Raw genomic sequence first — 15,922 nt, forward strand, 5'->3', positions numbered from 1 at the left:
TTCATTATGTGATTCCCTACAGCAATTTGAATTGCATTCAAGTAGAAAGCAAATAGTCTGGCACCTAAGGGTCTCCCTAATTTATCCTACTTGATTTCCTTTACTCATCCTAACTCTAGAGGTACATGGTAGATATGGTCTGGTAAGAAGCACATCGTGAAGGTTGAATTAGAGGTAAATCATGGCAAGTGGTTGTTGCAGAGCTGTACCTAGCTAGCAAATTCCCTACTTCTCGTTTTTCCGCTTGCTCCCGTTGGCAACATCGTGATTAGGGGTGGGAATTTCCGACACGACACGAAGTTAGCGGGTTAGGGTCAACTATTTCTGACACGAAACACAAATATGACACGACACGATAACATGAAAAGCTAAACAGGTAGGGTTAGGGTTGAGAGAATTTTGACACAAGCACGAGATGACACGACACGAACACAACACGATACAAGAATTTATGAAAGGACACGATAACCTGACACGAACCCGACGTGAAGTTAGCGGGTTAGGGTCGGCTATTCCTGACACGAAACAGAAATATGACACGACACAGTAACACGAAAAGTTAAACAGGTCCGGTTAGGGTTGAGAGAATTCTGACACGAACACAAGATGACACGACACGAACATGACACGACACGACACGACACGATGCCCACCTCTCTTTCACTGTAGCAAATATTCCTATAGGTAGCTTAGTTTCTTTGCCAGCTTGTGGTACATTCAGTATTTTTGCTGAAAAGTGTTGGGTAAGCTTAGCTTTCTTTCGGCTATTGGTGATTTTTGTTAGCAATGAGGCAAAGTCAAATGGTGAATGTGCGTAATGGAGAATACTGACCCGCGTGGTATTATTTACATTTTACCATTCTTCGTTTTTTTATGTGCACATGGTTGCAGTAGTTGTTCATTCTTAGCGCAATTTTGTTCCCAGTCTGTTCTTGTTATTGTAGCTGGAATCCGGTACATCAATCTCTATTGAAGTTCGATTTATGATGATAGGCTTGACTAAGTTGGTGCGTGATCTTGGTTGCCTTATCCAGTTTGGTTGATCTGTAGGTCTAGGTATATTCTGACATAGGTCAAATTACAGTCACCTCTGGTTACTTTTCTTGCCCAGTTACGTGTTTCTCTATATGCTGGATTCTGGGTAATGCTACAACCATTATAAAAGGTCCATCCAAGTTTTGGTTGGGATATGATAGAAATTGATCTTGAAGGCTGCATTGGCCATTTAAGGTGGGATCATAGACTCGTGGGATTTCGTGGAATAGTCGTTGATCCAATAAAGCTTTCCAGTTGTTTTTCCTTTTATATGTTGCTTTCTGTTGACCCTGACGGTGCTTACATGGGGATTTTTAGGCTCCATGGGCTTGAAATTGTGGTTCTTTTACTATAGGTGTCTTGTACGATCTTGTAATTTGGTGTTCCTCTTTAATTAATTTGTCTGATAAAGTTTTTTATCGAATCCTGTTGGGGCATCTCTTTATAAGTGCTTTGGAAAAACAGGCGCCAACCCTATAATTAATTTATTTGTCTGATAAAGTTTTTTATCTAATCCTGTTGGGGCATCTCCACAAGTGCTTTCTGGCCCTTTATAACCAACTTTTTGATTGTTTCCTTTATGTCTGTTCTTTTCGTCGTAACCATGGTATATCTTTCCCTTCATAACTATCTTGCTTTAGTTGCTTCTTCCTCTCAGATTTTGGAGACCATAACTGGACTTTGGGCTATCATTCATTGAATACAGTTTGCTTGTTAACCACATGAAAAGGATCTTAAAAAGTTAGCCACTGCTGCGTTTTTTTCCACTTGTAGTTTTCTAAATGTTATAGGATCTGGCTGTGGTGCACTTTTGTAGGCAGCATTTAGGATCACAGCAACTGCATCGGTATTGGAGAACAACCATGCAACTTGAATAGTGAAAAGAATCAAGTTAGTTGGGTACCCGTGCAAGAGCTTCAAGAAGACTCCTCTTATCAAGGATATGTTCACGTCAGATCTTTAAATAGCCAGATTTGAAGGTGCAGGTGTCCGAACTGTTAGTGGAATTCGAGGGCAGGTGAAGAAGGTATGCCTGCCATATTGGTACAAAGGAAATATATTTCCCAGAAAATTGTCCGTTTGGTTGGGTAAAAGTTAAGTAAAACATTCTTAGAGTGAAATCATTTGAGTCCAACACTCTCCATTCTATACCATTAGTTACATGTGGGCCGCCTTGGTGATTAATATCATGATCATCCTAGAAACATGTCAAAATAAAGTACCTAATATGTCCGCTCAAGTTCCTTTCTCTAGAATAGCAAAGTTATTTGATGGATGAATCCTAAGGCAGGGAACATCCTCGGGGGCCCACCGAAAGCAGTTTATTTGGATTTGATAACTATTCTTCAAGTGACTAGTAAACATCGGAAAACGAAAGGAAAAACAATTTTCTTTCAAATTCTTTTTCCAGCAAAAATAATTTACAAAACGTAAATGGCTATTTTTCCCTTGTTTAATCACGATGATGAAAGACTAGACATGACAGGTCAAGTGAATGATTCCTTTTCATGGACTTGTGGATGGTTTTAGTAATTGGAAGGATATGATTAACGTCCGTTAACATTATTCTGAACATGATGCAAAAGAAGAGATTGGTAACCAACCCAAAAAGGAGGGAGATCCTAAAGAAGGAATTGCAAGGGGCACCTTTGAGGACAGAATTCTGATGAGCGACATTGTTTTTCTTGCGTGCATGGACTCAAGTTGATGTTCCTCAATTTACATTCCGTTGACTACAGCATTACAACCCTGTGACAAGACATGGCGAGGAATGAAAACGGTGGTTGAATTAAGGAGGAAAAGAATATCCCTGTACCACTCAGCAAGGATTCACTCTATAAGGTAATCAATGAACCCCTGCAATTTTTGAACTCTTTTACTGTACTGGTATTTCATTTAGATAATGCCAAAATACACAGGCTCTCCATGTCTAGATTTTAGAAAAAAAATAAAGTAGTCTACCTTCTAAATGAACATATATGCCACCGCTAGATCAAAATCCTGGGTCCCTCTCTGAAGGTTCTTAATATTTTCGTTGCACCTAAATTGCGGTACCCTAAGTTTTCTTTCTTTGGTGCTTCCTTTGCACTTTTAACTTCTTAATTATTCTTTACTTGTCTTTTCCCCCTTTTGACAGCTAATTGAGAGGAAGATGTGGAAATTCAACCCATTGGTCATTCCTAAGCTGTTGCAGGTAGCTATGCCATTTGCCTCAAAGCCCACGGATATCCCAGTCGGAGGCGTCCACTTCTCGAAATTTGTAGGCCTGTCATCATGGAACCTCATGAGAGACAAATTGATGCGCTTGTTCAACAACTTCAGCTTATCAGACATGAGAAGGTACGTTCTTTATGGTTAATGTTATATTTCCTGAGAGATTTGAACCTCTTGGTGGCCTTTGTATGGAAATACATATATGCATCTTGCTGGCTTTCCCACTTCTAGGGGTAGCTTAAAATATACCAAGTAGGTTAAATATGCTGGCAGATGAACTAATAAGATAGCATGCAAAATTAAATTGACTTGTTTTGACGGAAATGGTAATTATTTCTACAGTCATATTCTTATCGCCTTTGTAGTGCCATATCCATTGCATGCCTAAGTATGATAGGCTTTAGAAGCCTAAAGTAAAGGGTATGAGTCCCTTGATTATCAACGGTGAAGGCAGCTGCCCCTAAAAAAATGATTAAGGTTGTGTCTGATACTTGCGCCACTGAAAGAAAATTCTGGCTCCACCACTGACTGTCAATAAGCCTTTTTGGTCCAAAGTGCTCAACTCTGGTTTGAAGAATTTATTATGTACCGTAGTGCAATGCCATTTTCATGATAGTTGTATACAAAGGTCTCAACTCTCCAGTAAAGATTACCATTGAGGTTATAAGTAGTTCTAGCCATTTGTGAGGACTGAGGAGGAATTTATAGCTTCATTTTTTCGAAGGAAAGCTGAGAAATTACATTCCAAAGAAGAAAATGAAAATATGAGGCGCAGGTTTAATCAAGGCGTGAATAATTTCTTTATTTTGGGGTGCAAGAGGACTACACCACGATACAAATTGTGGAAATTTGTTATATTAGCTGTTTGTGGTTAGTTGAAGATTAAAATGGAAAGACTTCTCTTGTTTTAGGTGATTATAAGATTGCTGATGTCCTTTCAGAATCCCTAATAGCCTATTTGTAGAGATTCACATGATTGGCTCAGTTGAAGTTTTCCACCAGAGTAATTAGGCTTGGTTTTTAGCCAAGTTTACTCGAATCTCCATAACTGAAACATGTCCAAGTTTGTCGTCACTAACCTATACAAACTGTTTTTGACTCTTTGATTTCATTCTGAGCTCTTAGGCCATCCACAGTGGCATAATCAAAAATGGATAACCAAAAGTTGACACATCAGCTTTTGATTATCCATTTAAGAGGTTGCTAAGCTTAACAATGTTGAGGTCCACAATGGCCACTTCTAGTCCATAACTAAAATAAGGGATACACTACAATTTCACTCTCTCTCCCCTTGTGTTTGCACCATTGATCACTTCCCTCCATTACACTTTTTTTTGGCAAAAATATATCGATTTTCTCCTTTAATTTGGGAAAAAAATTGGTGACTTCCTTCCCTAATATTATGAATTTGGAAAAAAAATCATGTACTCAAAAAAAAAAAAAAGTGTTCTTGAATTTGTAAAAAAATGTAAGGTTATTTATGTACTCAACCACAGGGAGAAGAACGAAAAAAGAATAAAATAAAAACGGAAAAAAAAAAGTGAAATACCTTAATGCGGCGACAAATGTTTTCCACCATTGATCACTTCCCTCCATTACGTTTTTTTTTTTAGCAAAAATATATCGATTTTCTCCCTTAATTTTGGAGAAAAAATTGGTGACTTCCTTCCCTCATATTATGAATTTGGAAAAAAAATCATGTACTCAAAAAAAAAAAAAAAAACAGATGTGTTCTTGAATTTGTAAATGAATGCAAGGTTCTTCATATACTCAACTACAAGGAGAGGAACGAAAAAGAATAAAATAAAAACGGAAAAAAAAAGTGAAATACCTTAATCGGCGACAATGAGTTGAATTGTAAATGATTGAAAGATATGAGCTTCACTTTTGGAGGGAAAGAAAAAGAAAGAGTTTGTGGCTGAAGAAAATGAGATATAGAGCAGGTGAAGAAAATACCATTTGAAACACGTGTGTATATAAATTTTAGAACCAGTTAACTTATGTGGTGTGAGATTCACAAATTTTGATTATTGAAAAAGGTTGCTAGTTTTGGTTATCCAAAGCCCAAAATTTGATTATTTCTAAGAATGTTGTTAAGTTTGATTATACCATTGTGAGCCATATTTTACTCCAATATTGTTAACTTTAAAAATAATTTGCTTTTGATTATGCCACTGTGGATGGCCTTAGCGTCAGTAAACATGTTTCTAGATTGGTTTTTTGGGCCGGGTGTTCAAATATTTTTGGATTGAGTGTTCATTCATATTTGTTTTTTTTTGAACGGGAAAAAGAAATTTTATTAACCTTTGAAATATTACAAAGATTAAAAGGACAAGGAGAGAACAAAAAATCCAATCCAAGACCCAAGCTCTTGGTTGGCCAACCAAGGCAACACCCAATGGGAACAAAGCCCCAACACCTAAAGGCCTTAAAGCCCAAATATAACAGTTACAACAAATGGGACGCAGCCCAAACACCCAAAAGGCCTTAAAACCCAAATAACATGGGACGAGCCCAACAAGTAAAGCCCACAACAAACAGCTAACCCTAAGAATGTCGAGATTGACATCGAAGAGTAGAATAGAATGAAAGAAGCTGATCCAGAATTCTACAGAGAAGCTTCAAGCCTTCAATATGGATAGGTGATCACTTAACTATGGAAGTTTTTTGGGCCAGCTCGGGCTTGATACAAAGAAACTTGAGTAAAACTTATTGTTTACACCTATTTGACAGGCCCCGAAAACTTCAGATGCCAAAATAGAAAAGATGGTGAAGGAGTTCAAGGAGAAGATCAGAAGCGCAAGTCGTTCAGCTGGAGGAGGGAGGTTCCGTGATGAGAAAAATATTGACTCGATCAATGACCATCATGAGCATTTCAACAAGACCAAGATGGTATCCACCTATTCAAAAGGTCAGGTTGGCTGATTTGTCCCTTTTCTCGACTGTGTGTCACTGTATTTGCTTTAGGTATTATTTTTCTTTCTTTTTATTGTTACGAGTAGGGTATGTAGATGGTTGAACTTTTCTTGCTGACAACCGCAACTAGCTTCCATTTTACTTCTTCCAAGCTTTGGGTTCATCTTTACCTTTGCCGAAATTGTTGGTTTTGAGAGACACTAGCTAACAATTTGACTCATTTTCGTAGTTTAATTTAATATTTTTTTATTCATTTGGTTATATTGCTGGGTTCGGATTAAAAAACTCAAAAAGGATATCCATTCTCTTTGTTTTAGTTTACCATGAAGACTTTTAGGCTATCTCAATTTTGACGGGCCAAAACATTTTGGCAACCTATGTGTTTTAGTTTACCATGAAGACTTTTAGGCTATCTCAATTTTGATGGGCCAAAACATTTCGGCAACCTGTGTGTGTAAATAATGCCTGTGTGTAAATAATATTATGATGATGGTATATTATCTAGGCTGCGACCCATGCTTTTTATTATTCTATATTTCCAGACATGCAAGTAAAAGAACCTCAAAACTAATTTCAGCACTTGGTCCTATTTTTATGGCAGTTGGCTTGTATGATTTGCAGCAAAAACTCTACTCTGAACTCTAAACTGCAACTGCCTAGACTGACTTTGAAACTTTCAGCTTCTGTAATCTTTTGCTCTCTATAATTTCCATCCCTTGTGTAATCAACTTTCAGGCCTTTTAGTTCTATCTCTCATACAAATTACTCCACTCTAAATAAAAACCTACTGTAACATGACAAGCACAAACATCACATGCACAAGCACGCGTGACTCACCTAGTATTAATATATGAAAGATTAAGTGGCTTTCCACTTGCCCACCAACAGAATAATATTATTGTGCGTGTCAACAAAAAAAAAAAACTCAAAAAGTATATCCATTCTCTATTCAAGAATCTGTTTATGTAGCATTATATTTTTGTGCGGTGTCAATTTTTCTATTTCGATGTGTATCATTGAAGTCCTGTAAACCCCTTGCCTGCAGGTTTTAATTTTACTCTATTGTTGTTGCTTTCAAGAGCAAAGATATAATTATCCTCCCCTTGAGCCTATGGAAGATGTTGATGCTTGAAATCAAATTTGCGAGTTTTGGCTGATTTTTGCAGTCGGGTCCTTCCCATTGAAATATTCTCGGCATATACCTGGTCAGAACGAGGGCATACTTGTCATTTTGCTCTGTTTTGGTGCACTGTTCACGCGAATTAAAATTTACATTCCTTTTTCTTATCTTGGTTCTTTTTACCTTTTCGTGGGAGGGTAGTTTTGTCTTTTCTCTGTCTGCCAGCAGTGTCCTCTGCATTTCGTACCAGTCCATTCTCTCTCTCTCTCTCTCTCTCTCTCTCTCTCTCTCCATTTGGAAACCAGATGTTCTCGTGAATCTCTCTCTTTTTCATGCAGGCGTTCTCCTCCGGGCAACTACTTTGGGTGTCACAAGGGTGAGGAACACGCTGGCTGCTGTGACGGTCTTCTATTTCTCTCTCCTCTGCTTTCGATGGAAGCATCCGTGGCGACAGAGAACTGCTGCATAAAACACGCCGTCCACAATTGCCCGCTCATTGGCGACGGCCGGCTCCAAGGCTGTGTTGTTTGCGTTACTGTGGTCCCCGCGAAACCTCAGGTGCGCTCGCTGCTGGGATACTGAAAATGAGAGACAGAGCCCTGTTCCTCTGCTATGAAAGGTATAATCGCGTACTCTTAAGTATATATACATTTGTGAAAAGTGAAATGTGGTTTCATGGATTTTTAGATCTAAAATTTCAAATCCCCACAGGAGTTTACCTGATTTCGGTGACCTAATGAGGTTTTGTTCGTTTTAGTGATGTGGAACCTGGAAATCTTTTAGGATTTTGATGTGTTTTGTCTGGACACTTTTTGTTTCACGAAGGTTGGGAAATTAGGGTTTGTTCTTATTGTTTGACAATAGTCGGGATTTATCAAAAATTCGTGAATGGTTTTTGTTTGGACAGTAGATTTTGGGAATATGGCAATGGCTATTTTATGTGTATTTTGCGTTAGAATTTACAAATTATGGTCAAGTCAAATTTCTGGGTTCTGATTTAGGGGTTTTTAATTTCATCGCCTCCAACGTGTCCATATCATTTTGCGTCTGTTTTGTTCAGTGCTTTGCATGTGAAGGTATTTATTTGGCTTTGCATGTGAAGGTATTTATTTGGCCCCTTCCTGATCTTTTATAAATAATAATTTCTTCATGTTATGAACCATATAGTGGGAGAACAAACAGGGGAACTCATATTGCAAAGGGAAAGATGGAATTAGTTTGCATGTGTTGATGAGAGTTTTCGGTGCATTTGAATCCATCGGAGGACGATAAGCTAGTGATTGTTAGGGTTAAGTGCAAAGCTTTACCAGTTTCCCCTTGAAGCTTTCTGTGTGCTATTTTATTGCTTTCTAATGCCTTATATTTTCTCTTTGTTTTATGATAGTTAAATCTTGCAAAACATTTTAGGGCTCAAAATTTTCAACAGGCCATTGCTAGACTTAGAGAAGCTTCCAATCTTGGATTCTTTTGGAGAAAGTACTCTCTCTCTCTCTCTCTCTCCCATCCTTTTGTGTTTTTCCCTGTTTTTATTGGGTTTTTTTTGTTTGTTTTGTTTTTGTTAAGATTATATATTGTGTAACACCGCAAAAACCACAAACACCACGACCATGACATAATGGGATAAAGTGAGATGTCACACCCACTTCCTCAAATATTTACATAATTTTACATATCTCCAATAAATCTGTTACGTTAGGCAACACCGAGATCGGAGAAACACAATTGTTTCTGTCACAAAACGCTTGTAGAGACCTGTATATTTTTAATTATTGAAATGTATATTAAATGGCTAATTAGGAGAATATGGATTTTGTGGTGAATATTTGAATTGTGGATTGAAGTGAAAGAATAGAAACTTGAGGTAGTGTGTGTGTGATTTATAGATATAGGGGTATATATAGTGGTATGTGAGTGTAGGAGATCATTTTTCTCCCATCTCAATCTCTTGGCTCTCTTTCCTCTCTCCAACGTCTCTCTCTCTCTCACTCCCAAGCCCCAAAATCACCAAGATCCACCACCAATTCAACCTCCTCAAATGTTTTAAGCCTCGGGTTGTGTTCGTTCAAGCTCGGAAGAGGTGTATTTTGCTCGGTTTCGCCTTTGGAGCTAGGGCTCGTTTGAATCCCTTGGGTTTTTCTCATTGTTGCGAGGTAGGGATTTCTTCGCCTCTTCTATATGTTTATGTGTTGATTTGGTGTAAAACTAGAATACGAGACAATGAAATTTTGTATGACTCATTGAATGACACCTTTGAAACAAAAACCTCGGTCATGGTCATGCCACTGCTTCTATTTGTACCACACTAAGTGTGGGGAAACGTAACTTCTATTTCTAATATATAAAGGGGGAGCAACTTTTGGTGAGGACTTTTTTTTGAGGCTGGCTCACATTTTTAGGTTTCCATAAAAGTCCTTGCAAGTTCAAAAGTCTATTTCCAATTTACCAACCGTAGGAGGGTAAACATGTATTACCAACCGGAGCAGTTTTTCTACCCTCAACCCCACTAAACCTACAGGCAGTTCCATTTTTCAACCGCTTGCTGTGATAGAAATCGTTCATGAGAGAAATAGAAAGACTTTCAGTGGGTGCCTACAGTCCTAAAATGGGTTTCCCTTCCATGATTCAGCAACCATTAATAATTCACCTGGTATGTTTCCTTTTTCTGATGAATTTGTTTCATTAATTCTACTCGATGACTTTTATTTTTACCATTTGATTTCGTAATTTTCAATATTCTTCTCATTTCAATTTTAGAATACACAAAATTTTGCACCAGAAATGCTACTGGTACAGCAAGTGCTGTACAGACAGCTCGTACAGCGCGCTTTTGGGCCCGTCTCGGGTCCAACGAAGATAATTGGAGCCGCTTATTTTATTCAAACTATTCTTTTTGGGGTATCCGTAAAAAATCAGCTCCATCCGACATCATTAAGGGCATTTACGAAACGTCCAATTTCGCTTCAAAATTTAGGCTATCAATTTAGCAAATATGGACATTTCATAAATGCCCTTCACGATATCAGATGGAGCTGATTTTTTTCAGGGACCTTAAAAAAAATATTTTGAACAAAATGAGCGGTTCCGATTATCTTTGTTGGACCCCAGACGGGCCCAAAAGACTGCTGTACACGCTGTCTGTACAGCTCTTGCTGTACCAGTAGCACAGTTCATTTTGCACACGCATTACGTGTGCACACAAAATTTTACCATTCCTCTTTCATGCAATTCACTCTTTCAGTTTTTCCCCTTCCATACAGAATTACTCTCTCTCTCTCTCTCTCTCTCTCTCTCACACACACTTTGTACCAGTTAATTTACTATGTCCTTTTTTGAGTTACAACTTAGTTTGCGGAAATTAATAATCAGTGTCAACACCTTGAGATGTTTTCCATGTTTTTGAAGAGTGAGCTTAAACTTAATTTGAGAGAGAGAGAGAGAGTACTTCAGAGGGATCATCTACCTTCCACATACAGAAGGTAATGCTTCATTTGACCATTTTCTATATTAAAAAAGTGGCACATGTTATATTTTGTTTTAGTTTTTCTAATTTTTGTAACAATATTTCTAATTTGAGTCGTATGTTTTTTTAGTGGAACATTCTATAGGTGCATCGCTATAAACTAGAGGCTGGGGTACATGCATCGCGTGTGCAAGTTGGATTTTGATATTTTTTTTATCGAATTTTCACAATTTCAAAATCCGACTTGCACACGCATCGCGTGTGCCCTAGCCTCTAGTCAAACTTATGGGAAGGGGAGAACTTGACGAAAAAGTTTGAGTTTCTAAAATAATTTTCACTACAACGAAAGTCAAAATTAGAATGTCATCTAAAATTGTTCTCATACCTACATGAGAAATAGAGTGAAAATGAGTTTATTTATCGGTATTTTGTAGGGCTCTGTTCTAATATAACAAGGAACCTAATCATATTTGTTTCCCAATGCGGCTTTGGGAGAGTCTGTGACTACTATTAGTAAGGGGTATAAATAGAGGGAAAACATCATTTCTTGTCCCCCTCTCTTGAAGCCATGACTAGAGGGAATTGACAAGATAGTGCTATTAGTTTGGCTTTTGTCAAACGAAGAGGTCAAATTTGTTTTAACCTCCAGTTAATTAAAAGAGGTCCAATCTTATAGAATTGCAGCAATTTTGGCTTGTTTGGATCTCTCGCGATTATATAGAATCCAAGCAAGAGAAGCATGCTTCCATAGGGAAAAGAACTAACCCTTTGGTCGGTACACCCATGATACTCTGGGATCAAATGAGGAAGTTTGTCCTCATTTAGAAGCGAAACAATCAAATGAATTAGACATCTCTTGCTCGGATTCTCATTCGGAATGATCTTGCGTGAATGATGATGATGTAGTTTGGTTGGAAATCTTTGTCTCATCAGAGTAGTCCGACCAATCCGGACGTCTGTTGAAATGAAGTCCGCTGTTTGAGATTTTGGGGAAGCCTAGATTTCAAAGTATGCATCTGATGTATTGACATTTGATTTGTGAGACTTTAATTTACCTTTTTAACTATACTATCTATAACCTAATATTAGTTTTTCTCAAATGCAGAGCCCGTGGAAGAGTCCCGTGGGAAAACAAGTCAAAGTATAATAGGTATCAGACAAGGCATACAAGAATTTAGAAAGCAACAGCTCAAGGGTCAATCATTTTGCCTCTTGTCAAGTTTTAGTTCGATTCAGCTCAGTGGAGGAGTTTGAGCACTATTTTACTGCATTAAAATCAGAAGGTACAGTTTTTTGTTTTTATCGAAAGTAGTTAGGAATAATTGTAAAATATGTTTCTCAGTTCTTCTTCTTTACTCATTTCATACATGTGATATTAAGTGACACTTTTAGATGGTTTGTTAGAGGCTCTAATTACTCAGATTCCATCTTCTACTTTGTCCACTTCAGTTTCCTTCTTGTTTCTGTCCTTGGATTTGTTTCATTTTTTATCTCTATATTTTGGTATACTATGACTATATGATTTGAGGGTGCGAGTTCTTTTAAATTAATTCCTATTTCTTGTTATCCATTGACGTGTACTAATTTCCTTTTCTTGTTGTGGCATGGATTTACCATGAGTTTATGGACACGAATTTTCTTTGGCTTTTAAATCATTATATTTCACCATTCACCTCTAAGAGCAAAGTGGCAGTTATCTGACTTTTATTCTATAATGGACTTTTTAGAGATTTTGGTTTATTGTCATCATGTTACATGCACCGACCCGGACATCCTTACATTCGTTCACTCAAAGAAAACTTCCCTTCCCGTAAGGGGGAGTTTTCTCATAAGTAATAGCCGCAGTTCAAATAGAGGATTAGCAAAATCCTATTGATTGCAGCTTTCTCTAGACTTTCGGGAAAAGCATGAAAAAAACTAGCTCGAATGGTACAATCCCTTAGTCACCCCAGAATGAAATGGTGATCTTTAGTTCTTGGTCTATGAATTCTAGAAGATGAAAGATTGTTGGTTTTGAAGTTAACCAAGACTCATCTACTAACAGATTCTTGAATAGAGAATGATCATTTTGAGTTCTTTTTTTTAAAAGCAATGAAAGATCTTGGTCCTTCTTAGGTAGAGTGTGGCAAAGCCAAACGCTGTGTTCTGCTTTGGTCCTTCTTGGGTGGGTGAGTAACTTTGCCTCTCATGTTGTGTGCACTTTTGCCTCTTATATCTGTTCTGCTTTTGAATCACTTTTATGGTGTTGCTGCAAGGTGGATTATTTCAGGAATAGAATGATTGGGCAGGAATTGAAGAATCATTGGGTGAGTAGGTGACGATATATCTGTTGGATGAAAAGTAGGGCCCATTTTTTGTATCGCAATTTTTCGCTGATTTGAACTAGATGAATTGTACTCTTGCTACATAGAGACAAGTAGTCATTCAAGGGTTCCACCTTCCTTTGAAAATTAAGTGTGTTTCATATTTTCTAATGCTCCATGCTACTACTATGTCTTTGATGTGTCGGGAGGTTCCTAAAGTGCAATGTATTATAAGGCGGAAGGCTGGTTTGTTATTGGTTTTGTTTTGGTATTTATGTTTGTCAGATGAGAGAGGAACTTTGGCTTTCATGGGTGCCAGCAACTAAGTGTGTGCTTTGGCTTTTGAATTGGCCTAACAGTGTTGACAACTGTATTGTATAATCTTTCGAAATATGATGCATTCTGGAGAGATAACAGAAAATTTTGGTGTCAGTAAACCATGGAAGGAGAGGGAGGAGCTAATCTTTGTATCACATATGAATACCAAGCTAATTGCAGCACGTACACCCTTACTAGTGTATTAAAAGGGCTCTGTTTTTTTACTAGTTTAAAAAAAAAAAAAAATCCAGTATTGATTTGATTACTTTGTCTCCTGAGGGTCACCTGCTCTGATAAATCTTCGGCCACTTTTTCTGTGGCAATTTGACTAAGAAAGTGCGAAATGGGGAAATATATCTGTTGGGATTTGTCCCACATCGGTTAATTATCTCCTCCAAAACTAGTATATAAGCCTGGGCGGCCTCTCCACTCTTTGCCAATTGGTTTGGAGTTGGATGCTTTAACATGGTATCAAAGCTAGGCTTTCGGAGGCTTTTCCCCTTTGTTTGTGCCATGGTTGCACTTTGTTTCATTGTGATCCGTGTGTTTCGGATCCTTTGTTGACCTCTCCACGTGCGAATCGGGGTCGCACGTGCGGGGGAGTGTTGAGATTTGTCCCACATCGGTTAATTATCTCCTCCAAAACTAGTATATAAGCCTGGGCGGCCTCTCCACTCTTTGCCAATTGGTTTGGAGTTGGATGCTTTAACAATATCTTCTAAAGGAAGGTAGCCACCATGCGTGATTCCAGAATAATTCAATCCTGATGCATTCTATTGATATTGATTATGGTGTCTCTAATTTTTCTTCACTCTGTTGCCCAGAATGTGGCCATTCCAGTGTGAGGAATGGGTATGAAAGCATGGTAAGCTCATGCGATACCTTGTGGCCACATGATTTTTTGACAAAGTGTATTGTTTGAACTACCAATATTGCTGTAAAAACTCATTGGAAAAGGTGATGCAACGCAACTCAACAAGTCTTTTGTCCCAATTAGTTCGGGATGGCTGAAAAGGTATTCAATTGATTCCAACCGATTTTATTCGTGTATGGCTTTAGAGATGTGTCCTTTGCTGGGTTCATAGGTGTTGAGAAGGCAACTTAAGGATGTGCGGTTGATGACTGAACAAAATGTTGATTTTAGGAACAATTTTAATTTTGTGATGGAAGATGGTGTATTGGGTCATTGCACATGCAGTTAGGTGGTAATTGAATTGTGTTGCTTTGAAGCTATATTTTGCTTATTTAATTTCATTGTCTTTATTAGTGGTTTTTCTATTTTGAATGTCGCACTAATAGTAAGCCTGGATCAGCTTGAAAATTTTGTGACGGCATTACAGAAGAGGCTTGGCTTATTTCCTGTAATTTTTTAATATGGGAAACTGTCAACCGTTATTCACTGTTAAGCTAATATATCAAGTAAGTGTTGCTACGTTATATTACTCTCTGTATTTCATGTGTGATCTAATCTCCAGTTTGTAATCAGGTGCACATTGGTGGTGTTGTTGAATACAATTTAGCTGGCATTACTAGCTTGGCAGATCCTTGTCCTTTACCTTTGGCTGCCAAAAAGAAGGTCTGCAGGACAAGGAGAGGCTCTTTTATGCACCTATGTCCGGACTTGGGGATCTCCTGTTTGACAAGGATGCTGTCTACATAAACATAAATGACCACTTTGTGCAGTTCTCTAAAGCTGATGACGAAAATGTAGTGACGCGCAAAGGTCTATTCTTGTGTACTTGTATCGTTTTCTCACTTAAATTTTAAGTTGAACTTGGTATTCTGTTGTATGGTATACTTGTGCATAAAAAGTTGCCTTTCTAATGCTTATTTAGTGGGTAGTTGTTCTTTTTTTTCTGGTCCCATGGTCACTTTTCTTTTCGTATTTTCATTCCCTGTATGATGGAATGCAAATAGAAAACATCTAATGGGACCTACGTCCTTACAGACCAACCTTTATATTGTTCCTGATGAAGTACATACGTTCCTCGATTTCAGGAAAGGACCGGGAGTTGGTGAGGTTTTGGTAAAATCACTTCGGAACACGAAATATTCACTCGACCAGAAGTTAGAAAATAGCTTCATTGGTCTTTTTGCCAAGAAAGTTAATTGCTTATCAGAAGCTCCAACTGTCCAAGAGGATGCTCACAAATCAATGGATCATATCAATGACGTTGAGCCTGCAGAGATCTATCAGTCTGGAGAACCTGAGACTGATGATTCTGATGAAGAAAGTGATGCAGAGGATTTAGATGGTTCAGAAATTTCAGATGAAGATAAAACTTATCAAGGGGGTCTGAAGATGAAAACCGTGGATAATGATTCTGAGGAAGACAATAGTAATTTTCTGGAGGAGTATTTTCCTCCAGAAAAAGGCTTGAAGGAACATATTGATTTTCATGATTGAAGAATGAGGAGAAAAGCTTTCTTTGGAGATGACTTTGGTCAAGACGATTTGATGGTAATATGCACTTATCTTTGTTTGTTTGGAGATTGTTTGCCAATGGAAGGGGGGAAATCTGATATCTTTTCTGTCTGTGTAGTTCGCTTTTGGTG

The 15,922-nt window shown here is 37.9% G+C and overlaps 1 pseudogene; it reads left to right on the forward strand.

Annotated features, from left to right (window-relative positions):
* Nucleotides 1-15,922, forward strand: part of LOC131299137 (uncharacterized) — a 37,190-nt pseudogene that overhangs the window by 1,109 nt on the left and 20,159 nt on the right.

Source organism: Rhododendron vialii, chromosome 8a (genome assembly GCF_030253575.1).
Source record: "Rhododendron vialii isolate Sample 1 chromosome 8a, ASM3025357v1".
NCBI classification, from domain to species: Eukaryota; Viridiplantae; Streptophyta; class Magnoliopsida; order Ericales; family Ericaceae; genus Rhododendron; species Rhododendron vialii.